Source organism: Callithrix jacchus, chromosome 9 (genome assembly GCF_049354715.1).
Source record: "Callithrix jacchus isolate 240 chromosome 9, calJac240_pri, whole genome shotgun sequence".
Lineage (NCBI taxonomy): Eukaryota > Metazoa > Chordata > Mammalia > Primates > Cebidae > Callithrix > Callithrix jacchus.
Window position 1 is genome coordinate 29,563,080 of NC_133510.1, and position 26,798 is coordinate 29,589,877.

At 35.2% G+C, this 26,798-nt stretch overlaps 1 protein-coding gene, 1 non-coding gene and 1 pseudogene across 4 annotated transcripts in view; 2 read left to right on the forward strand and 1 right to left on the reverse strand.

The window, feature by feature from the left end:
• Nucleotides 1-26,798, reverse strand: part of ARID2 (AT-rich interaction domain 2) — a 193,342-nt gene that overhangs the window by 108,397 nt on the left and 58,147 nt on the right. The window lies entirely within an intron of this gene.
• LOC103795197 (dnaJ homolog subfamily C member 17 pseudogene) lies at nucleotides 10,329-11,300 on the forward strand (annotated as a pseudogene).
• Nucleotides 25,835-25,961, forward strand: LOC118144673 (small nucleolar RNA SNORA64/SNORA10 family). The gene has a single exon (XR_004729423.1). It is a non-coding gene; the product is annotated as a small nucleolar RNA SNORA64/SNORA10 family (small nucleolar RNA).

The window sequence follows — 26,798 nt, forward strand, 5'->3', positions numbered from 1 at the left end:
AGACATTTAATTTATGGATTGACATTGTGAAATATATCATGCACATACAAAAAAGCTTAATACATGTTAATCAAAAATTTTTTAATGTCAAAAAATTTAAAAAAATTTTTAACGTAAAAAAACCAGTAGTTAATTGTTTCAAACATTCTAAGAACAGACATCTCCATTGCTATGTAAAATGTTTCCAACTACAGAAAAAGACTGGAAGCTACTCTGAAAATTGTAATCTAGTAAAACTCTGACAAACTTCATTAAAGTTGGTTAAAAAAGACTAGATAAACACACACATACACATACACCACACGAAACACTAATTTATTTATTAAATACAACCACCCCAACTCAAGACTCTATAAGATTTTATTGTGAAAATCCAATGATAGTTCAGTATTGAAAATTTCATAACAATTAAACTATAATCTATAGATCAAAGAAGAAAAATGATATTATGTAAACAAAGGATACCAAAAAGAATTTAAGAAAATGAAGACTCCATGCTTGACTGGAAAAAAATAATTAATGAAGAATCTCAGAATACTACTTTTGGATCTCTCCTATGACTCTTTTGTTGTGCAATTCAGAGAATTTCCAACATAACTCCTTTTCCAGTACAGGCCTTCTCAGGATTTCACAAGCCAACTTCAGCCATAGTACTTGCCTCTGCAGAAGAATGTCCTTCAAAGTAGGGCACACATATAACATACTCCAATAGGGAAAGACATCTAATTTGTAGATTGACAGTGCCTCCTCTCTCCCTCACTCCATATATCAGGTGCTCGATATGTTACTCATCCCATTTCAGACAATGTAGATGGCACAAGGGAGGAACCTTCATTCATTTGTTACCTTTTGACAAGTGGAATCTTTACTCATTCTTCATATTCCATTTACTAATGCAATATTTCCATTACTTTGTGTGTCTAGGTTAAGTCAACTTAAAGATATATTACTGAACTTTAATTATACCATCTCTCACAAAAAAGACAACTAAATTAAACAGATTCCTCCAAAGAAACCACACTTTGATTATGCAAACAAAACTAAACAATAAAATGGCAGAATATACATTTCTCACCTGAACTTACTGTCAACCATACTATGAAATAAAAACAATGACAATGCAATCAGATACAAAAGAAGTAGGCCAAAAGATTTCTATATTACCAAAAGAAGATCTAAACTATAAATTTACATGTCCTGACAATGATTAACCTCGTCCTAAGTTAATGCTATACTTTTTGTTACCTGATGGTTTATAATATACTTACAACTAAGTATCCAGAAGCTGAAGACGAACCTCTAAATTTAGCAGTATTTTTCAAGCACTGAAACTTAATCAAGTACCTCATTAAAATTTAACATGAAATATTACTTCAAGCAAGGATACTGATAAATATTTACAAGAGTCATTTGAGATGCTAACTTCTGCATCATTAAAGAAAAATCTCTTCATTTTCTCATGATAAAAAATGGGTTAATTAACAGATGAAAGATATGGCAAAAAAACAAATACTGTTAGAAAATGGTAAGAAAACACTACTGAAGAGCTGAAGAAACAAGTATTAGAGCAAATCAGACTGTGTGGGAGGTTTCTATATAGCTGAATTCAAGTACAGATGTTTTTTAACATGTCTTAGAGTTTATGGTATTTACTAGATCCTCTTTCAAAAACAAAATTCATAGAGAACTACTTTTTAGTGAGTCATTAAAGGAAAGCAGTACCATGGAAGATATGTTCCCATAAGCCAATAAATTTTTTTAGAAAAAAAGACTTTTCAGAAAAACATGTTAATTCTACTTAAAGACACAATAAATAAGCAGGTGCTTTAACTGGAAAAGAAAATGAAGGGATAGAATAGTGGGAAGAGAAAAGAAAAAATAGGGAAAGTAAATAGAAGGGGAAAACAAGGAAAGATTACAGGGTAAGATGAGACATGTGAAAATCATTTGTTAGTCATTCACAGGCAGACCAATGTAGCAAGAAGCTGGAAGTTGGCAATGTCAAAAATGTTACAAGATGATTTCAATGTAGTAAATTATATAAAAACAAGGTTTTTGACATACAGTAAAATTTACTTCATAATGACTTTTATGATCACATAATGAATTGCCTCAGGAAAAAAAAATTTTTTTACCAGTGTTTCTTGCTCTGTGTGTGGTGTAAGTACTCTTGCTGAAGAGTACTTATAAGTGGTGACAAGCTTGAGAAGAGTTATATGCCTTACTTCTCAAAACCCCCAACGTTAGTAACTTTCCTGTGATAACATTAGATGATGAGCAGTATCTCACCTAGCAGATAACTTAGAAAACAAAGCAATAACGACAATCTACCCGTTACCATAAAGGTGAAATTCTAACAATAAAGAGAATGTAATTACTTTTAAAAGAAATTCACGCAATATGGAACATTTTTTTAAAGGGCATTTTTTAAAAAGTATTTTCTCTCTATCATGTTCTTTGTGGCTGAAAATAATGTGCAAATGTCATCTATTAAAACTCTTCAGCAGGCACAGTGGCGTATGCCTGTAATTTCAACACTTTGGGAGGCCAACTGAGCCCAAGAGTTTGAGACCAGCCTGGGCAACGTAGCGAGACTCCACCTTTACAAAAAATAAAAAATTAGCTAAGAGTGGTGGTGCATGCCTGCAGTCCCAGCTACTGGGAAGGCTGAGGTAACAGGATCACTTAAGCCCAGAAGGTTGAGGATGCAGTGAGCTGTGATTGTGCCACTGCACTGCAGCCTTGGCAACAGAGTGAGACCCCATCTCAGGAAAAACAAACAAACAAAAAACACCACACACAAAACAAAACTCTTGTATCTACACTGAACCAGAAAAAGGAATTTTCGAAATAATGTAAAAGCCTCCCTTAAGTTTCTTAGGCCTTAAACCTTTTAACAACAACTTTTATACTGATACGGATTCACACTTTAAAGTTAGAGTAATATACAAAGAATTCATATATTCTTCATTCAGATCCAGACACACCAAATGTTTATATGTTGCTTCATTTACCTTATCCTATTCATTCTCTCTCCCCCCCTTCTCTCTCCCACCTCCACACACACATGTTTTTGGGGGAACCACTTAAAAATAAGTTGTTTCTCCTTGTTTTCCATGACCTTGACATCTTATCTTTCAAGAGTATAGGGCGGTTATTTTTTAGAATGTCCATTAAATTAGATACAGAGAATGTATTTTTGGAAGGAATATTTCAGATGTGAACTGTGACCCTGGTATATATATTAAGAGGGACATCATGTATATTTGTCTCGTTGGTGTTTTACTTTAATTATTTTGTTAAGGTTGGGATTGGTAGGTTAACACACTATGAAGTTATCCTTTTCCTTTTAGAAATTACGAAGTAATTTACAGAAAAACACTTTAATTCTAACTATCTTACTCCTTAACAAAACTTGTACCTGCTAGTTTTAGCATCCACTGATGATTCATGACTATGTCACTGTGAAAGCAATTTTTCTAACTCCATTATTCCTTCAACATTCATTAGTCGGCATTCTACTTGTGAGTACTTTCCATCCTCTCCTGTTTATTTATTCATTATTTATACCACCATGGATTCAAAGAGTCTCCTCTTATTTCATGGATATTACACTCCTATCATTATTCAGTCAAATGCTCAAGTTATCCTAGATTTGGCATCTGTATCCTTTAGACATTGTCCCAGATTTGGCCACTGGGATCCCTTTCAAGCTGGCTCTTGTATCTTTTTGATGTGTCCTTATCATTTCTTTTCTTTAGCAGTTTCTTACGTTATATTTATAGCACAATAAGATATTCCAGGCTTATCTTGTATTTTCCCTGCTTCAGCCCTAAAACCCTCTTTCTCTCAAAGAAACACTGCTTCTTTTATCTGGACACTAGTGTGCTCATTGCTTAAAGAAGAATCTTTTCTTCTAGGACCTTTCATTATACAAAACTAAAGAATATTAACAAATGCATGCATATGCGTTTATAAATTTATTTCTTTATCTCTAAAAGGATGAAATCATAGTAACACGTCTAATATCAATTCAACATCACAGTTATCTCTTTTCATATTTTAAATGTTTTCTCCAGTACTGAGAAACATGGCTCATGTTATTCTCAAATTGCCCATTTGCTCAATCCTAAAGTAAATAAACCTAGAATTTAATATGAATTTTACAGTTCTTTTTTTCTTTAGATAAATGGCATATTATTTGAAGCACTAATTCATTTGTTTCTGTTTTTAATCCATTTTAGGTTTACTCTGCCACATTACTGTATCTTTTTAATTTTATTATTACTTACATAAACTATATTTTCTGGGCACAGAGGCTCACACCTGTAATTCCATCACTTTGGGAGGCTGAGGTGGGTAAACTGCTTGATCCCACAAGTTCGAGACGGCCTGGGTAATATGGTGAGACCCCTATCTCTACAAAAAATTTAACATTTAGCCAGGTGTCGTGGTGCACACCTATCATCCCAGCTACTCAGGGGACAAAGGTGGGAGGATCACTTGAGCCTGGGAAGTAGAGACTGTAGTAAGCCATCACTGTGCTACCACACTCCAGCCTGGGCAACAAACTGAGACCCTGTGTCAAGGGGAAAAAAGAAAATAAAACTAAATTTATGGGTTTCAGCTAAAGATGTGATGGGATAATTTATGTAATGTGTTTGCTTTGTTCTTTTATTTTGTTTTCTGTATGTTTTGGTATTTAGTGAAGTCTGTATTTCTGTTATATTGATTACCTTGATATTTACACGTTTGCAATGCCAGGCTCTTATCTTGACATCTGGCATGTCAACTTTCAGTAGTATCTTCTGACTCCCAACTACTGCTTCTATAACAATGAAGGTTTATTCTATTTTCCTCTTTACTTCTTCCTTTACAGTTGCATTATTTCTACTTTGTAAAAACATAACAGATTTACATATTATACTGACACAATTTTGCAAGAAAAACGGATGGGCAAGACAGAAATAAATTTTAACCAAAAAATGTGAAACATTAACAGATGGATTTTAAAATAAGGGATCATGATTTACTAAGAGTACATAATGATGCATTTGTTCCATGTTCCATGATGCATTTGTTCCACACAATCCATGTATTGCTCCTCCACTAAGGAAAAGCAAGTATCAAAATAAACTGAATCTAGAAGCAGACCTTTAAATCAATGCATGACAAACTATAAAGTGTTTTTTTTTAAATTGAAGCCTACCACAATTCATGCAACAAATACTTATTAAGCACTTACTATGTGCAGGACATTGTTTCATATGCTTAGAATACTATGTAAACAGAGAAGACAAATATTGTCATCCCCATGAGGCTAACAGTCTCATGGGGAGAGACAAACAACAATAATAATAAAATACTTTTTAAGAAGATCATAAAAGCTTTTTATGTGGTTAAAACAAAGTTTTAAATTGATTTCATTTTATTCACAATATTAAAATTATTTGTATATTTCTATTCTAATATCCAGGTTAATATATTAGGGAGTATACCTTAATTTTTCACTGTTAAGAATATAATTATAGTCTGAAGAAAATAGATTTCTAGAGGAAAACACCAGGAGTTCTTGGATTTAAAGCTGGATAGAAGAAGTAACTTATGAACTAATGGGAGCCTTCCCTTAGAGAATGAATAAAGTATTTGCAGGTATAAGTAGAAACATTACAATTTACTAGTTGAAGAGCTCTTATATGGTTTACTTCAAATGTCTGTATGAGAAGAAGTGTTGCATATAGATATTAAGCAACCAAAAACGAGAACTTTATTGCTTGTTAATATCCCACATTCAAGTACCTTACTATTAGAAGAACTTGCTTAAGTGATGGGCATTAGAGTCTGGCTTACATTAAAATGCTAAAAGCATGAAAAAAGCCTAGTCTCCACTTCTAGGCAGCTAAAACATGAACATATAACAGATGGATTCTCCTACCTGAAGTTTTGAATTTTTAGGGAAGAACAAACATAGGTTATTCAAAGCAGTGGCAGTAGGAGGTGAGAGACTAATTCCCAGTTTTCCAGATTTCCTGTAAACATCTCTTCTTCTGAAATTAGTCAGGACAGATTTACATAGTTTGCAACTGGTCACAGTCTATGACCCAATAAATTCCACTCTGAGAAATTTATCCTAGATTGCATGTTGGCAAAAAATAGGATAAAGATGTGGAATACTACAGTAATTTTTGACAATAAAATACTGGAAAAAAACCACATGTTCAATAATAAATTATTGTTTTAGATTCCTAAGTTGGATTACTATATAGCTGTAAAAAATGAGTTAGATATGTATTTGGTAATAAAAAAGTATAGAGCAACTGTGTACTTGGTGTATTTCTATCTAGGTAATAAAAAGAAGATCAACTCTATGTCTGTATATGAACCAAGTATTTCTAGAATAGAATGAAGAAACTATAATAGCAGTTAGCCTCATAGTGGAGACTTTCTCATCCTTTATATTATTTGAGTCTCTTCCTTTAAGAATGTGCTTGATGACTTTTCAATAAAAAGGACAAATTTAAAAATAACATATTAAAAGATATAATATTTAAAACAAAATGAAGAGATCAATCAATAGAGCAGAGAATTATCCAATATAAAAAGGTAGTATTTCATATACATGTCAGGGAACATTAGTGTTTTCAATAATTAATTCTGGGATAACTCATTATCGCAAAATAAAAAAAAATTGTTTTACCTTATGCCATACTAAGCAAATTTCAGGTTAGTAAGAAATTTAAATATAAAATTTTTTTAAAAGAAGAAAATGTGTCAATATATTTATAATATTAAAGAGCAAGGAAGGCTTTTAGCATGAGAAGTCATTACCCCAAGGAAGACTAACATATTTATCTCATTAAAATTTAAAAACAGCCAGGCATGGTGGCTCACACCTGTAATCCCATCACTTTGGGAGGCCAAGGAGGGCGGATCACCTGAGGTCAGGAGTCCAAGACCAGCCCGGCCAACATGACGAAACCCTGTCTCTACTAAAAATACAAAAATTATACAGACATAGTGGCGCATGCCTGTAATCTCAGCTACTCAGGAGGCTGAGGCAGGCGAATCACTTGAATCCAGGAGGTGGAGGTTGCAGTGAGCTGAGATTCTGCCACTGCACTCCAGCATGGATAGCACAGCGAGGCTAAGTGTCAAAAACTAAATAAATAATAATATAAAATAAAATGTAATAACTTCTTAAGCAAAATATAACACAATGCTAAATGATAAACAATAACCTAGAAAACTATGTGTATATGTTTGTGTGTGTATATAAGTACATATCTTAAACTACTTTAAGTAATTATAAAAAGGACTATTATAATTTTTAAAATGAACAATGATATGATTTTTTAAAACAAAATAATATTTGATGCACATGAGAAACACAAATGTGAAATGTGTTTGAGAAATCATAATATCCAGTTTTGGCAAAGGTTTAGGTTAACAAAAACTCATACACAGAGTAGAAATATATAGTGTTACATCAGTTCTGAAAGATAATTTAACAATATTCTCTTTAAAAGCATTACAAATATGAGTATCATTTGATCTCAGAGATCTTTCTCCTACCAAATAACTCTAAGAAAGTAAACATGTTGGCCAGGCGCAATGGCTCATGTCCGTAATACCAGCACTTTGGGAGGCCCAGTCAGGCAGATCACTGGAGGTCAGGAGTTCTAGACCAACCTGGCCAATATGGCAATATCCCATCTTTACTAAAATTATAAAAATTAGCTGGGCATGATGGCATGCACCTGTGATCTCAGCTACTGTGAAGACTAAAGCAGAGGAACTGCTTGAACCCAAAGGCGGAGGTAGCAGTGAGTCAAGACTGTACCACTGCACTCCAGCCTGGACGATAGAGTTCATCTCCAAAATAAAATAAAATAAAAATGTTATTCAAAAGATTCATTCAAAAACATTACATATAGATGATATATAGTTTCAAAGATTGGTCAAAAAGAATCAAACTGCTTATAAGGATGGAAACCCAACTGTCCAGTAGAGAACTACTATACTCAGTTTTATGCAAGAAAAGTACATGTGACCCATAAAAATGATGATGTAAAGGAATACTTAATGACATCTAAAAACATTTCAGACACTATGTAAAAATCAGACAAAAACATACAGTATGATTCTATTTAAAATATTCATAAGTGAATACATGTAAAATATATATTAAATTTGTTTTAATTTTATCAAGGATAAAGGAGTAAACATAGAGAAGTTATTCCTTCTGAGTTTTGAATAAGGAGAAAAACTTAGTTAAGATATGAATCATTTTTTAAGTGGTAGAGAAAGTAGTTTTAAAAAATCTAAATGCCAGTTTCTACTTTCTTAGTACATTAGAAAGATATCTAAAAGGAATACAGAAGACAGGAGTGGAAACCAGGGAATTTAAGCAAATAACCAATCTTTAAAACAGCTTTTATAAGAATAAAAGAGGGGGGATGTGGTCATTTATTGAGGCAGTAGTAGTGTTATATAGGAAAAGAGACTTTAATTTGGAAAAAAGAGTATAGAAAAGACAGGAAGTGGGTAGGACAGGTAGATTTTAAGAAAAGGAGGGATATAAACATAAGAGAATAAAGAAGAGAAGAACAAACAAGGTAAGAGGAAAAGAAAAGAACTGAAAGGGAGACATGAAGGAAATAAACTGGGAAGTATGAAAGAGGAGGAAGGGGTAAAGAAATAGGAAGGAAACAAAGGAAGACGAAGGAAAAAAGCAGGGTAGAGTACCACAAGAAAAAACTGACAATATAAGAGAGTTATCATAAATCAAAAGGGTTATCCAGAGACTCCTATGGCATAGTATCATCAGCTGGAAAGTAGCAACTTCATGAGAAGAGTAGTAGACTTGAGATGACTGTACAATGGGTAGAAATGATCCCCTACAGGGTCAAAGTTCTAGATGGGACTTTGATACTGGCATATGGAGGGTGCAAAAGATATAATATATATACATCCATATTTCTAAAACTATTAGCAAACAAAAAATTTATTTATATTTCTTGAATAATCTAACAACTCTTTCAGGTTAAAAAAAAATCCCTTGCAGAATACAAAAATTCCACACAAAAAAAGGACAGGAGTGAAAAATTACCAAATAGTAAGTTTTAGAGTGAAACCGAAATAAACTTGTAGGGAAAGTACCCTGGAAAGCTGAGGGGGGTGGGGGCGTAAAATATTATCTTGCTAAATTATCAAAGACAAAAATAATAGCTAAGTAGGCAGAATATTAACAAAGTCTTTTCCAGAGTCAGTTCAACCACATAATTTATAAATTAGATTCATTATTTAACAACCATACTTTGTTTTGTGACCTCAGACAGTAAAACTGAATGCCCTGACCAAATGAAAAAGACAAATCTCTTACCATCAGGGAAGCTAGGCTTTTTTAACTAATTAAAGTATGTAGTACAAATGCCCTGTACCATTAGGATAACATCATTACAAAATAGAACATACTGGGAGCTATCCCTGATGCTGCAATCAGCCCTAGCTACCTGAGACCTAACCTGAAGACTAGTTTTTCTAACACTGAGTCCAAGTCTATTACTTCTATGATGACCTATTTGTCTCAATCTCACTAGTCTTATTTCTGCAAATTATATACTTTCCTGTGCCTCCATAAGTGTATCCCTCCAAAATTTATTAGGAACTGCATGAAATACAGAGATAGAGCAAAGGGTTCCAATGTAGGTCATTTGTGCAAGATGTTTCCTTCATATTTTCCAATAATTTTTGAAAATTAATAAGAAAAAATTATATGCTAAGGTTGCTAAGCTCTATGGAAAGTACAAATATTCCATCCCCGAAATTATAAAGAAGGAAAAAAAATTGTGCCTGTTTTGCTGTTGAACCTGAAACTGCAAACGTTACAGCCACAGTGTGCAGTGCTTTCTAGACATTAAATGTATGGATGGAAGACAAATAGAAATGTATTCTGGTTGACGGCACTGGGTTCTATACCACCTGCAGTTTCAGGTATCTCCTGGGGGTCATGGAACATACCCTCCACAGATAAAGGGGAACTTCCATAAAAACACACTCAAAAGTGCTCTAGATGCTGGGATTATCAAACACAGAAGGAAACCCAGGCAAAATTTCATAACTGCTTATAATGCAGGAGTATCACAAACCAAAGACAAAAACAATTATTAAAGGTAGCCAGAGGAAAAAGAAAACATTTGCTTCAAAAATGCAGGAATAGAAAAAATAAAAATATTTCCTAAAAAACAGAAATGATCGTTTTTTTTTTTTTTTAAACCAGCAGACCCGTACTAAAAGATTAAGTTTCTAAAGGGAGGTATAGAAATGTAATGAAAAGCCATAAAAAAATATGTAGAATATCGGTAGTACGATTGCATCAGGCGGGAACCATACCAGTGACCAAGGAGCTCTTACAAATGGACCTGTACGCGCTGCTAGGCATTGAGGAGAAGGTGGCGGAAAGAGGTGAAGAAGGCATATAGGTAGAAGGCCCTCTCCTGCCACCCAGACAAAAATCCAGATAATCCCAGAGCAGCTGAACTCTTCCACCAGCTTTCTCAGGCCTTGGAGGTGCTGACCGATGCTGCTGCCAGGGCTGCCTATGACAAGGTCAGGAAAGCCAAGAAGCAGACAGCAGAGAGGACCCAGAAACTTGATGAGAAAAGGAAGAAAGTGAAGCTTGATATGGAGGCCCGGGAACGGCAGGCCCAGGCCCAGGCCCAGGAGAGTGAGAAGGAGGAGGAGAGCCAGAGCACCAGGACACTAGAGCAAGAGATCGAACGCCTGAGAGAAGAGGGTTCCCAGCAGCTGGAGGAACAGCAGAGGCTGATCCGGGAGCAAATACGCCAGGAGCATAACCAGAGGTTGAGAGGAAAGACAAAAAATACTGAAGGCCAAAGAACCCCCAAACTAAAGCTAAAATGGAAGTGCAATAAGGAGGATGAGTCAAAAGGTGGCTACTCCAAAGACGTCCTTCTACAGCTTTTGCAAAAGTATGGTGAGGTTCTCAACTTGGTACTTTCCAGTAAGAAGGCAGGCACTGCTGTGGTGGAGTTCGCGACCGTCAGGGCTGTGGAGCTGGCTGTCCAGAATGAAGTTGGCCTGGTGAACAACCCTCTGAAGATTTCCTGGTTGGAGGGACAGCCCCAGGACACCATGGACCGCAGCCACCCAGGACTGTCAAAGGGCTCAGTGGTGTCGGAAAGGGACTACAAGAGCCTCGTCATGATGCGCATGCGCCAAGCGGCTGAGCGGCAACTGCTGATCACATGGATGCCCACGTAGCCCCGGCTCCTGCCACCTGCCCCCACCCCAGCCCTTTTTTTCAATGTCACCAATAAAAGTTTTTTGTTGTTGTTGTTGTTGTTTTTAATGTAGAATATCTTGTTGATATGTACATATATGCATATATATTGTACTCTGGGATTTAAATATAAACAATAGACATGCAATGCATATGACATATATGGCATATTTTATGTGTGTGTATATTTTTTTTTACATAGAGCCAGTTATAGTACTATAACTGTACTATAGTATAGTATAGTAGTATTGTATAGTAGTTCAAGTACTCTTAAGGTCTTTCAATTAGGTCTTTTGATTTATGGGAATGGGATAAAAGTGCCAAGTATTGATAAGTCAAGGGTTAGTGTAAATACCCACATGAATAAAAAATAATAAAGATGAAAAAATCCTTAGTTAATTCAAACAAGACAAAAAGGAAAAAATATGTAAATAAAAAAGCAGAGAGATAAAAATACAAAATAAGATTTTTTTCTTTTTTGAGATGAAATTTCACTCTTGTTGCCCTGGCTAGAGTGCAATGGTGCGATCTCAGCTCCCTCTAACCTCTGCTTCCCTGGTTCAAGCGATTCTCTTGTCTCAGCCTTCTGAGTAACTGGGACTACAGGACTACAGGCGGCTACCACTATGCCCAGCTAATTCTTGTATTTTTAGTAGAAAAGGGGTTTCACCATGTTGGCCAGGCTGGTCTCAAACTCCTAACCTCAGGTGATCCACCTCTCAAAGTGCTGGGGTTACTGGCATTAGTCACCACACCTGGCCCAAAATAAAACTTAAACCCAAATATAACACCAGCTGTATTAAATATACACAGACTAAATAAGTTTTTAAAAAATCCTCCAATTACATTTTAAAAATTCAACTATATGCTTTTTATCCAGAAGGCTGAAATTTTAAATGTAAATATTAACCTAATAAATCAGCTGAAGTAGCAATATTAATATCAGATAAAACACACTTTAACATAAAAACCCCTATTAATGATAAAGCAAATTTATAATATATTTAACTTATTTTAAAAACATTCAATTGATCAGCAAGATATCATTTCACCTTTGACCTAATAATACAGAATACAGAATGCAAAATTGACAGAACTAAAAAAATGACAAATCCATAAATAATAATTATCATAGTTTATTTATTTATTTATTTATTTATTTATTTTGAGACGGAGTCTTGCTCTGTCACCAGGTTGGAGTGCAGTGGCGCGATCTTGGCTCACTACAACCTCCACCTCTTCAAGCAATTTCCCTGCCTCAGCCTCCCAAGTAGCTAGGACTACAGGCACGCACCATCATACTTGGCTAATTTTTTGTATTTTAGTAGAGACAGGGTTTCACCATGTTGGCCAGGATGGTCTTGATCTCCTGACCCCATGATCTGCCTGCCGCCACCTCCCAAAGTGCTGTGATTACAGGCGTGAGTCACCGCGCCAGGCCTAATTTCATTTTTAAAACGTATCTTTCTTAACAACTGAAGAAACAAACCAAAAATATCCAGTAAGGATCCAGCTTTATCTGTATTGAACTAATGAACTAATGAACATACTGTATATAAAGCAATGAACTATTACAATGCATATTATTATTAAGCGCGAATAGAATATATTTTAAAAATTACCGTATATTGAGTCATAAATTTCAAACAATTGGGATCATCCATACTATGTTCTCTGACCACAATACAAACAAATTAGGTAACAATAACAGAAATACTAGGAAATCGCCCCATGTTTGGAAATTAACAAATACATTTTGAAATAACCCAAAGGACAAAAAATCCTAATACTGCAGAAAGTAGAAAAACATTTTAACTTAATCATAATAAATTAGAACATGCAAAATTTGTGGGAACAAACTAAAAGCAGTACTTAAGACAGAAATGTACAGCTCCAAAAACAAAAATATTAAAAAGCAAAAATGAAAATTAATTATGAACATCCATGTCACAAAGGGTGTTAAAGTAGAAGGGAATAAAAGGCAAATGCAGAAATCAATGACATAGAAAATTAATACAATATAGAGAATCAACATATTCCAAAGTAGTTTATCAGAAAACACTGATAAAATTGATTACTTTCTGGTGGACTGATGGGGGTGGAAAGGAAAGTGCACTAATTACCGTAAGAATGAAAGAGGACATATTAATTATATAGTTCCTGCTGGTACTATAGTATTTGACTAGTGCTATAATTATGAAAGAAATTCAATCTGTAACACAAACTGTCCCACAAATAAAACTACATGGTAGATGACTTCCTTGCTGGTGGGAATTGTATCAGACAGTTGAGAAATAAATTACAATCTGTGCCAGGTGCAGTGATGCATGCCTGCGAGTCCCACTTACTTGGGAGGCTGAGGTAAGCTGAGCCCAGGAAGGTCTAGACTGCAGTGAGCCATGATTGGGTCACTGCACTCCAGCCTGGATGACAGAATGAGACCCTGTCTCAATCAATCAATAACAATCTTACATATATTTTTCCAAAAATAAGGAAAAGAGTTCATCAGAACACTGATATTAAAACCTAATAAGGACATTTCAGAAAAAGAAAAGGCCAAATCACATATATTAATAGACAGCTGTAAAACTGTAAACAAAATATTACCAAATCAAATATAAGAACATATATTAGAGATAAAACTTTATGAAAAAGTTGAGTTCATACCAGGATTTAAGGTTGGCCTAATATTTTTAAAATGTGATTTGCTACATTAAAAAATCTGGAAGACAAATCATATAATAGATGCATTAAAAGTATTTGATAAAATTCAGTATCTATTTTCAATTAAAAGAAAACAAAGCTAGTACTTCATAACATTACGAGTGCTATCAAAAAAACCCACAAAAACAAAAACAGAGAATGTGACAGAAATAAACTGAAGAAACTGGAATACTTGTGCACTGCTGGTAGAATTTAAAATGGTTTAGCCACTATGGGAAACAGTATGGCAGTTCCTCGAAAAATTAATAACGGAATTACCATACAATCCATCAATTTCACTTGTGGGAAAATATCTTTATAAAATGGGAAGCAAGTGCAGCGGCAGTTACTGATTAAAAAAGAAAAAGAAAAAAGTAAAAACATGGTAAGCATGGACTCAAAAGATTGTTTGTACACTCATGTTCATAACAGCATTATTCACAATAGCCAACAGGAAGAATAAGCCCAAGTGTCCGTTGACAAATAAATAGATAAAAAGAAAACAAAGAAAAACTTTTTCTCAAAGTAGGAACAGAACTTCCTTATTTGATCTAGGGTATTTACTAAAAACAAACAAACAGACGTATCTAAATGATGGAAGTCTTTAAGAACCTGAAACACATAGATACCTGCTACCATAACTTCTGTTGAAGTGTCCTGGAAATGCTAGCCAAGATAAAGTTTTTTATGAAAGAAATAAAATTGTCATTATTTGTGAACAGTAGCATTCACATTAATTAATTTATTATCATTAATAAAGGAGTTCAGCAAGATTGCTGGATACAGTGTTATATTTCTATATATAACAGGAAACATAAGAGCATACAATTAAATATCCAGGAATATATCAATATAATGTATAGGACCTTTACAAAGAAAATCATAAAACAGTACTGAGAGAACCAAATAAACAATTTAAAATTTTCATGGGTTAGAAGACCTAATATTATAAAGTTGTCAGTTCTTCCTAAATTTAGTTCAAATCTAAATTCCAACAGGTTTTTTTAAAACTGGAACACAAAACACTGAATCTGTATCATACAAATATAAATAAAGTTACAGAACCGTAAGGCAGGAAATAGAAAGAATTATTTGATTCTATAAAAAAAACTAAAACATAAGGTATTTTTAAAGCATCATATAAAAAAAGATGAACATTTAAAGGTAGTAAAAGCAAGTCCAAATATACCACTACTCACAAATAAAAAAATAATTACTAATAAACTTTAGAGTTGATAGATAATAAAACTGAATAATTAAAAAATAAAAAGACATGCTATTTATAAGATATCTAATTTATAAGCACAGAGAAAAGTTTCAATTAAAGGAATGGAAAAGGTTGTATTACTTCCATTCTTATCACATAAATTGGGAGCTGCTCTATTAATAAAAGACAAAATTGTTTTGTTTTGGTTTGGTATTTTTGGTAGATAAGAGCTTGCTATGTTGTCCAGGCCATTCTCCAACTTCTGGCTTCAAGCAACCCTCCCACCTCAGCATCCAAAGGTGCTAGGATACAGGCATGATCCACTGCATCCAGCCTTTAAAATGGCTTTAAAAAATATGTTACTTGGTTTAAGGAGGGTCACATCATAATGATAAAAGAATCAATATCCAGAAATATATGATACTTCTGAAAAACTTCTATGCACAAGTAAAACAGCCACAAAATAATGAAGCAGAAGTTACCGGAATAACACAGAGCAACTGACAAATCCACTGTAGTGAGAGATTAACATATTTCTTTTATGCATTGATATTTCAGGCGGACCAAAAAAATTAATTAATAAAGCCATAGGAGACTAGAATGGTTATCAAGCTTAATTTAATATATCTTTAAATTCAATAATACAAATTCTCCTCAAGCATGAGTATTTAGAAAAATTAACCAAAACTTGACCATAATGAAAGTCTCAACAAATATCAAAGAACTACTGTCACACAAACCACATCTTTTGACAACAATGCAATTATATTAGAAGTCAATAACAACAAATAAACACAAAAAAAGAAGTACTGCCCAGTAGAAAGTTAACATCTGAGGAACCAACCTAAGGTCTCACAGACAAAATACAATCCAAAATGCACCACAGTGTTCTACCAGGCAAACAAATAATTAACCTTGCACCACTACTCCCAAGGAGCATCTGAGTAAGAAGGAAGATGTTCTGCTGGGCATCACAGGTTGTCATTATTCTACAGATAAGGAATCTGAAGCTTAAGGTAGTAAGTTTTACAACTAGGATTTGAATCCACACTGCCTATTTTTAGAACTCACAAACTTATCCACTCTTTTGACCTTAATAGTAAGCCCTTATTAAATGTTTGTCAGATGAGTTAATGATATAATAGATTATCAGGCTTGCCTGAACATCAGGTCAGAAGAATTAACGGCAAATGAACAGATCACATTTTTGACGTGCATTACTCTGATTAAGTTTGTAGGATAAAAAAGTTCTTTTGATACATTAGGTTACAACAGTTTAGCACATTTATTTAACATACATGACCTTAAAAGGAAACTGCTTTTGGAAAGGTGAACACCTATTCACACTCTCATAAAAGATTATGTTTAATTTAAATTTATTTTCCAAAGTTCTCGAACAAAGTTTGAAATACTTAAAGTAATTTTTATTTTTTTCAGAATTCAGAATTCCATCTTTTACTGCTGGGAAAGAAAAAGGATGGTAGAAACCTTCAGTTTGGAGAATAAAAAAGAAAAGAAATTTCCTCGAAATATATTTTCACTCCCCTTGCTTTTCCTTTTCTTTTTTTTTTTTTGAGACGGAATTTCACTGTTGTTACCCAGACTGGAGTGCAATGGCATGATCTTGGCTCACTGCAACCTGCGCCTTCTGGGTTCAAGCAATTCTCCTGCCTCAGCCTCCCGAGTAGCTGGGACTACAGGTACGCACCATGCCCGGCTAATTTTTGTATTTTTAGTAGAGATGAGGTTTCACCTTGTTGACCAGGATGGTCTTGATCTCTTGACCTCCTGATCCACCCGCCTCGGCCTCCCAAATTGCTGGGATTATAGGCATGAGCCACCACGCCCAGCCTCCTCTTGCTTTTCTAATCTGGCAAGCATTCATAGGGCACATTAAGCATTCATTCATTCATTTCTATTTAAATTGACAGATAGCATTACATGTTTTTGTCATGTACAACATACTGTTTTGAAGTATATGTACATTGTGGAATGGTAAAATCTGGCTCATTAACAAATGCGTTACCTCACATAGTAGGTAGGAGTTAAAATATAAATGTTTTCTTCCTATGTGGTTTACCCTGAATTAGGCAAGAAAATTACAAACAAAACCATCAAACAAACATATACAAAAGATACTCATCTTACAAAGAATTAATCAAAACCTAAATGTTCCACAACTTCCTTTCTTTTTTTTTTGAGACAAGGTCTCACGCTGTCACCCAGGCCGGAGTGCAGTGGCACGATCTCGGCTCACTGCAACCTCCACATCCTGGGCTCAAGTGATCTTCCCGCTTCTGCCCCCTGAAAGTAGCTGGGACCACATCCAGCTAATTTTTGTATTTTCTGTAGAGATGGGGTTTCATCACATTGCCCAGGCTACTCTCGAACCCCTGAGCTAAAGTGATCCACTCACCCTGGTCTCCCAAAGTGCTAGGATTACAGGTGTGAGTCACTGCACCTCACAATTTTCAACTTGGTTTTAATTTTTATCAGTAGAAATTAATCTAGATTATAAAGAAGGAAATGAAGATTTGGTGGACACAAAACATATGATAACTCAAAATGTAGTAGTAAGTAAACAAAGACACTGATGACACTGCATTGTAACTATTCATATATCACTCTCTTGGTAAGCTTCTAGAGAACAGGTATTCTATTTTATATTAGTGCCTAACATTTATTGGGTAGTCACTCTTCCTTAGCTAGGCACTATTCTGTGTACTTTACATGTATAACAGTACTGGTTCTATGCCAGTTCCATTATTATTCCCCTTTTACAGATGAGGCAAATGAGACACAGAAAGACTTGTAATTTGCCCAAGGTCACAAAGCTAGGAAGGGCAGAGTTAGAATTCAAAACCCAACCTAAACCAACTCAGAAATTTGTAACCATAATGTTAGGCAAAATGGGCATATGGGTATAGTTTATATTTGCTGAATAGATGAAGAACTAAAACATGAACAGGGGATATAATTTTTTTTTTTTTTTTTTTTTTTTGAGACAGCATATTGCTCTGTCGCCCAGGCTGGAGTGCATTGGCACAACCACAGCAACCTCGATCTGCAGGGCTCAAGCGATCCTCCTGCCTCATTCTCCCAGTAGCTAGTACCCAGGCACAGGCCACCACACTTGACCAATGTTTAAAATTTTTTGTAGAGATGAGATCTTGCTATGTTGCCCAGTCTGGTCTCGACTTCCTGAGCTCAAGCAATGCAATCCTCATGCTTCAGCCTCCCAAAGTACTGGGATTACAGGCATAAGCCACCATGCCTGCCCATAACATTTTAAAGAAGTCATCTTAATTGTCTAGTACATAGAAGCACCCAATAGGTATTTGTTAAATAAATAAAATAACAGAGAATCAGTGCTATAATTTATAAATTTTATATTGGGCAATTTCCAAACATTTATTTTGCATTTTGTAAGTTATAACTAAGTTGTCCCATTTCCCTGTTTTTAACACCTCAAAGCATATCTATAAAATAGCTTATACATATTCATGAAGATTTATTTTTTAGTAATCTTTTAAACTTACTACATAGTATTTTAGTAGCTTTAAGACGTAAGATCACTTAGGTGTAAATAACTAATTTACAACCATATAATAAGATACACAAGGAATCTCTGACTCAATAAAATAAGCAAAAAGCACAGTTTACTCGTATGGTGATCTGATTTGAAGCTGAAATATTTTATCCCATGTATTGACCACTCTGCCATGAAAGATATGGAAACCAAAGACCAAGTCTGGCACACTTATAAAACCAAAGATGAAGTTTCAACATAAATTTTTCATTTCCTTATTTTAGTTACCTCAACAGTTTTAGCAAATTAACCGATTTATGTGAGAGGTTGCAATTTTTTGAGTTTTTGCAATCAGACCTTGGAGATGTCCTTGAACAGTGGGATATAAATAACTACCATATGCTTAGTGTTCCAATAATGGAACACTAGGCATAAATAAGTTAAAAGCTAGTAAGAATTTACTTACTTAGCATTTTTTTTCTAATGCCCTCATGAAATGACTACTTTTCAGATCTCTCCTCTACTGGTCCTTTACCAGTTGCTGGAGAAGCAGTGGGTTTTAACGTTGCACGACTGAGAATTGGCCACTGTTCCCAATCTAGTGCAAATTTCTCTAGACCAACTTTAACTGCACACTGGAATTACCCACATACTTTTAAAAAATAAAAAATACCCAATGCCTAGGCCTTATTTCTGAGCAACAAAATCAGAATTTCTGGGAGTGGAGCCTGAACACTAAGGCCCCACTTTTTGTTTGTTTTTATTGCTTTTTGCTTTGGTTTAAATTGTGTTTCTCATGTACAGCCAAAGTTTGAGGATGACTGATCTACGCCTTCCTCTGTCATACTCAATACCCATACCTGCACACACATTCATTTCATATGTTAAGATGCATGTTATATACTGTGTTGTATTTATAGCTCATACTACTTTTTAGTAGTAGCACAGCATTCTAAGTCGCCTTTTAATGAACATTTTAGACTGCTTCTAGTTTTTCTGCTAACACAAAACTATTATAAATGTCTACATACATACCTCTTTGCACATTTTTCCTGCCATTTCTCTGGAATAAATTTGCATTTGTTAATTTAAAAAACAACTTAGTGCCAACTATGTAGAAGGTACTCTTCTAACTACTAGAAAACAGCAAAGTAACTCAAGTAGAAGTGCTAAGAAATTTGAGTTGAAATTACCCAAAACTTTTCAGTCAATAAAACGAAAACGGTCATCATGTAAAATATTAAGCTATCCCAATCAGGAATAAGACACATTTCATTTATGCAGGCATAGCTTATGTTCTTCCATAGTTTCATTTAAGTTTTTCTTTTTCTTTTTTTTTTGAGACAGAGTCTTGCTCTGTCACCCAAGCTGAAGTGCAGAGGCTCGATCTCGGCTTACTGCAACCTCTGCCTCCAGGGTTCAAGCACTTCTCCTGCCTAAGCACCCCCAAGAAGCTGGGATTACAGGCACCTGCCACCACGACTGCCTAACTGTTGTATTTTTAGTAGAGATGGGGTTTCACCGTGTTGGCGAGGCTGGTCTTGAACTCCTGACCTCAGATGATCTGCCCACCTTGGCCTCCCAAAGTGCTGGGATTATAGGCATGAGCCACTGCACCCAGTCTCATTTTTCTCATATAGATCTTACATGTTTTTCCACTGTGTTTATTCTTACACCTTAAGTTGGATCTTTTATCTATTAATATTAATTGGAATTGCTGGTATCATATTTTTTAATAGTAGATACTAAGTTTTGCATATTTGGCTGGATACTGTGACTTGGGTTTAATTCTAGCAACTCAAGAGGCTGAGGCAGAAGGATCACTTGAGGCCAGGTATCTGAGATTAGCCTGGGCCACACAGCAAGACCCTCAACTCATAAAATAAAATAAAATAAATGAGCCAGGTATGGCAGCACACACCTGTAGTCTCAGCTACTCAGGAGGCTAAGGTAGGAGGATTGCTTGAACTCAGTAGTTTGAGGCTGCAATAAGCTACAATCTCGTCACTACACTCCAACCTGGGCAAAAGAGTGAGACCCAGACTCTAAACAAAATTAAATAAAATTTTTGCTTATTTATCTTTTTGGATTCTGGCCACTTTATAGAAGTCTCTCATTAGGTCCAATAGTTTTCCTATTGTTTATTTGCTTTTCTATTTAACCTAAAAGTAGTGATAATGTTCTCTTCTTTGGTCTTTGTTTAGCGTTGCTATAACAGAACACCTGAGATTGGGTAATTTATAATGAAACTAAGTTTATTTAGCCAATAGTTCTGCAGGATGGGAATTGCACGGGGCATGACACCAGCATCTGTTGAGCTTCTGGAGAGGGATTTGTGCTAGGTCAAAACATGGTGAAAGGTCAAAAGGGAGAAGCAGACTGTGAAGAGGCAAAATCAGAGGGGTGTCCTGACTTTGTAAAAACCCACTTTCTTGGGAACTAATCCATTCCCAGAGCAGAACTCACTCAATGCCCAAGGGAAGATCTTAGTCCATTAATCACCCTCCATGATCCAAATGCTTCCCACTAAACCCCAGCTCCCAACACTGCCCCACTGGATATCAAACTTACGAGTTTTGGTGGAGACAAATCAACCTTTCCAACATTTATACTTTTTTCCCTTATGCACTGCTTAGAACTTCCAAAAAATGTTATTTTAAAAAGATAATGCAGAATATCTTATCATCTCTCCAACTGCAGTGGGAAGGACTCTAACACAGGGGTCCCCAGCCCTCAGGCCAATGACTGGTAGTGGCCTGTTAGGAGGAGGTGAGTGGCAAGCAAGCGAAATTGTGCTCCACCTCCCCTCAGATCAGCAGCGGCATTACATTCTCATAAGAGTGTGAACCCTACAGTGAACTGTGCATACAAGAGATTTAGGTTGCATGCTCCTTATGAGAATCTAATGATAAATATAACAAGCTTAAATCATCCTGAAACCATCCCTCCACCACAGTCTGTGGAAAAACTATCTTCCACAAAACTGGTCCCTGGTGCGAAAAAGGTTGGGGACAACTTCTCTAACATTTCACCATTGAACATGTTTGTTTTCTGATTAAATATTCTATCAATTTATTTTCCTCATTTACTGAGATGACCATAAATTTTTTCACACCTGATTTTCAATGAATCTAACATAGCCCTCTACGTGTTATAATATATTCTTCATCGTAGTGCTACTGAATTAGCTAATTTTATATTTAGTTATTGATGGTTATAATTAAGGCTGCTCTAGATTTAAATCTTGACATAATCTTGGCCAGAATTTATTACAAAATTAATCAGACTGCTTTCAATCTTTTTCTAAGCTTTGGATTTTTTTTTCAATCATAAGAATTATTTTTCACTTTTTTTTTTTTGGAGCCAGAGTCTAGCTCTGTCATCGAGGCTAGAGTAAAGTGGCATGATGTCAGCTCACTGCAACCTCTGCCTCCCAGGTTCAAGCAATTCTTGTGCCTCAGCATCACTAGTAGTTGGGATTACAGGTGCATGTCACCATGCCCAGCTAATTTTTTTTCATTTTTAGTAGAGATGGGGCTTTTCCACATTGCCCAGGCTGTTCTCGAACTGCTCAAGTGATCCACCCACCTAAGCCTCCGAAAGTGCTGAGATATAGGCGTGAGCCACCGCACCCAGCCCATTTTTCACTTCTTAAGTTTTGTTCTCCGAGGTTTCCTTTCTCTTCATTATGAAACAATAGAGCCCAACAGGTGAGCCTACAGACATTGTTGACAAAAAGGACTTTAGTTCAAGTTCTAGTTATGCCACTAGTTAGTATATGACATCGAGCAAGTGATTTAACCCCTAATAAACTGTCAGCTATTTTCTCAACACGTTAAAAGTTCCCATTAAAAATAGTAAATTTTAGGCTGGGCAAGGTGGCTCATGCCTGTAATCCCAACACTTTAGGAGACCAAGGTGGGTGCATCAGCTGAGGTCAGGAGTTTGAAACCAGCCTGACCAATACGGTGAATCCTGTCTCCACTAAAATACAAAACAAATTAGCCAGGTGTGGTGGCAAGCACCTATAGTCCCAGCTACTCAGGAGGCTGAGACAGGAGAACTGCTTGAACCCCGGGAGGGAGAGGTTGCAGTGAGCCAAGATCATGCCACTGCACTCCAGCCTGGACAACAGAACAAGACTCTGCCTCAAAAAAAAAAAAAAAAAAAGGTAATTTTTGATTTAGATATTTAAACTTATTAGTATTAGTTTTATTTCACAGGTTTCTCATTTTTTTAATCTCCTCCAAATTTATGGCTATGTATTCTTCTGATACCTAATGTTGTACATTTGTGTTTTCTACTTTGTTTCTAAAGTACATTTGGTAGTGAATATTCTATTTTTATAAAATTTTGTAGCATATGCCAAATCTAATTCCACAATTTCAATTTATAGCACTTCTCACAAGTCATCTTTTTAAATCTACTCTCTCATTTAAAAAAAAAACATACTAGTGTCCCTCCTTCATCCTCAAATTTTTCCCTTAATTCTCTACAACTTTTATATTAATACTTTTTATACCTCCCCTTTACTGGTCATTTAACAGTTACTGAGGAAACAGCAAGTTTTATCTTGTACCAGAACTGTTCTGCCACAACTGGCCCATAAAATATTTGTTCTTCAAAATGTTAATAGACACTGCACCATAAACGGATTCCATATCAATTAACTCTGAGAAATATGGGTTAAACAGGTTCCTTTAGCTAAGAATACTAAGTATATTAATACTGCATTATGAATCTATAGGATACAATAAGCAGCTTTTGTCAGATTCACAAATCCTTCTTGAAACTCCCACCCACAAACCTTACATCTTACAGGCAGTTGGTGAAATACTGCCCTGAGAAATTCAATCAGCAAAAACACCTCCATTTTTAAAAGCCTGAAAAGCAGAGTTACAGTGAAGTCCTCAAACCAATCCAAGTAAAGTACTTCCAAGAAAAACCATAACAGACAAAGTGGAGGTTCTTTATCTCGGGTGAAAATATATCCATTACTCTCATAAGACTTGGTACTTACTGGAAGGCTAGCAAGTAATGACCACTAATAATTTGACCTTTATTCCAAAGCACAATCAACATGTTATACTTTAAGGGTTTAGTTACACTAAGCAAATACTGAGTACTCAACTGATAAAATTTGATGTGCCTTTCCTACAAACTTTTAAGTTTTTTCTTATATTCTTATATACCACAAGCACTGGCAAGGTGCCCTTCCTATATATCAACAACTAAGTCTCTCTACAGAAGTAGTGTAAGTTGGTCAGGCGCAGAGCCTCGTGCCTGTAGTCCCAGTAATTTCGAAGGCCAAGGCGGGTGGATCACCTGAGGCCAAGAGCTCAAGACCAGCCTGGCCAACATGGTGAAACCTAGTTTCCATGAAAAATACAAAAATTAGCGGGCATGGTAGTATACACCTGTAATCCCAACTACTCAGAGGCTGAGGCGTGAGAATCGCTTGAGCCCAGGAGGTGGAGGTTGCAGTGAGCTGAGATCATGCCACTGTGCTACAGCCCAGAAGACACAATGAGTGATACTCTGTTTAAAAAAAAAAAATGGTAGTACAAGTTACAATCAAGAAGACATTTCTTTTAAAAATGGTTTCAGTATGTTAAAAACGTACAGAAGATTAACATGAAAAAACTGAAAACAATTTGGGAAATGTAATTAAGGACTAAATATAAAAATACGGAACAAAATATATTTCATATTAAAATTCTCTTAATAAAACTTGTATTCTATCGTATACAGATACTTTGAAATTAGTATACTGTGTCTAACGCCAGGACTGATCCAGTGAGTGTATAATTACTCACAGATGATATGTATGTATACATAGGTGTATATATATATATGCGTGTGTACATGTTTTTTAATGAAATGTATAATCCAATCTGAAATGCCCTTATTCTGGCTGATTAATTTCTTTTACCGGGATTTCATTCTCCTACAATTTGAAGATGGGTCTTCATGGTTGATCAAATGCAACAGAACAGGCTCTCTGCAGCAATATTTAACACTTCTCTAAAGCAGTGGTTCTTTAACTAGAACTGATTTTGCCCTCTAGGGTACACTTGGCATTGAAGAGACATTTTTGTCACAACAAAGATGAAACATACTGCATGTACTAGACAGAGACCAGGAATATTGCTACACATCATACAATGCACAGGACAGCTCTCACAACTAAGAATCTTCCAGCTCAAAATGTAAATACTGCTGGGATTATGAAATCCTGCTCTATATAACAAGGCAGTGTCTCCATTCCCAAAGGAGTCACGGTTATATAGAAAGTAATTTAAATGCAGAGGCCTATTACTCTTCCTTTCTAAAGATGTTATATTAATGAATATCACCAAATTATAAACATTTACAGCATAACATTTAAAATAATTTAAGCCAATGAAGTATCTGTGACTTAGAAGTCTTTAAGAGAGGAAGAAGTGTCTAAATGTAGCCACCAATACTTAAGTTCATATAGTGTTAGTAATTTTGTCTGAAGCTTATTCTTCAGGAAAATTCTCAGTAAGAGCTCATAGGGAAAACATTCCCTGAGGTTTTTGTTTTTTTGTTTGTTTGTTTTTAACACATCAATAAAGACTCTTCATGGGTTTCACACTTGAAATTCATGTGGCTATACAGAAATCCACACATTACCCCTTGGCTTACATTTTCTTTCCTTGAGTATCTTAAATATATTATTCCATTTCCTTCAGGCATAAAACATTGCCATTTAGAAGTCTGATAATAATCTTTCTTTCTCAGTCATTTAGTCTTTTTGTCTGGTGCCCAGGAGATTGTTTTTTCTTTAAAGTTCATTGATTTTATGTGCATTTATATCATTTGTCATGGTTCTGAGTAAATATTCTTAGATGTACAGTGTGCCGTTTCAATGTGCAGTTTCAAATCTTTTTTAATTTCAAGAAAGTTTTATTATAGTTTTTAGAATTTGTTCTTTTTGCCAAAGTTTTCTTCTTCGGAGACTTATATTATCAATATATTGGATTATCTTTGTTTTCAATATTGTCTTCTCTTAAATCTTTTAGCTGTCTTTTTTTTTAACAACAACAACAAAAAAAACAATTTCCCTCCCTCAGCTCTGCATAATTAAGTTACACTTGGCTTCACCCATGTGACTTCTGCAACAGGGAGAAAAGATGTCCTTGGCACCTCAGATTGACCTTATGGTGATCTCTCTCTTCTTGAGGGGCACAACAGATCCTGGGTGGAAAAGAAAACAACAATTTCCTTTCTTCACTTAGTATTGCTTTACATATTATCTGTGCTTACGTTATTTACTCTTGAATTTCCTCTAGATTGGGGTTCATTTCTGAAGTTGTATATATATATTTTTTGAGACAGGGTCTCGATCTGTCTCCAAACTGAAGTGCAGTGGCACAATCATGGCTCACTGCAGCCTTGAACTTCTGGACTCAAGCAATCCTTCTGCCTCAGCCACCCAACAAGCCAGGACTACAGGCATGCACCACCATAGCCAGCTAATTTTTGTGTACACGTTTCCTATTCTTTTCTGAGTGCTATTGCCTTATTTTTGAATTTTTAAAATTCCAATTTATATTTTTATGTTTTATTTCATTTCAACATTTTCTTAATTTGTTTCTGCTTGTTTTAAAAGAGTAAGTAATAGTACTCATTTGTGGTAATAGTACTCATTTGCATGTCTTTCTGACTTGCATTCACGGTCGTTAAGATATTATTTTACTCCTTTTTTTACCTTTATAATAACTTTCTCTTGGATTTTACTTCTGTCATTTTCTGTTGTTAATTTTTAAGTGAACCAGTTTTTCTGAACTTCTAGATGGAGGCATGGTCATTCTGTTGTTTTTGTATGGTCTTCAAAAAGCAGCTTGTTTTCACAGATTTTCTGGCTGTGTTCTCCTCTCCCACTTTCATCTGATTCTTCTGTTTTATCTCTATTGTCCCTGTACTGCTCAATTTAGACTGCATTCCAGGAATTTCCTCTTAGTTTGGGTTGTAGCCTTAAAGAGAGCTATGGCTACATAGTTTTGAGAGTTCATAATGACCAGGTGATATAT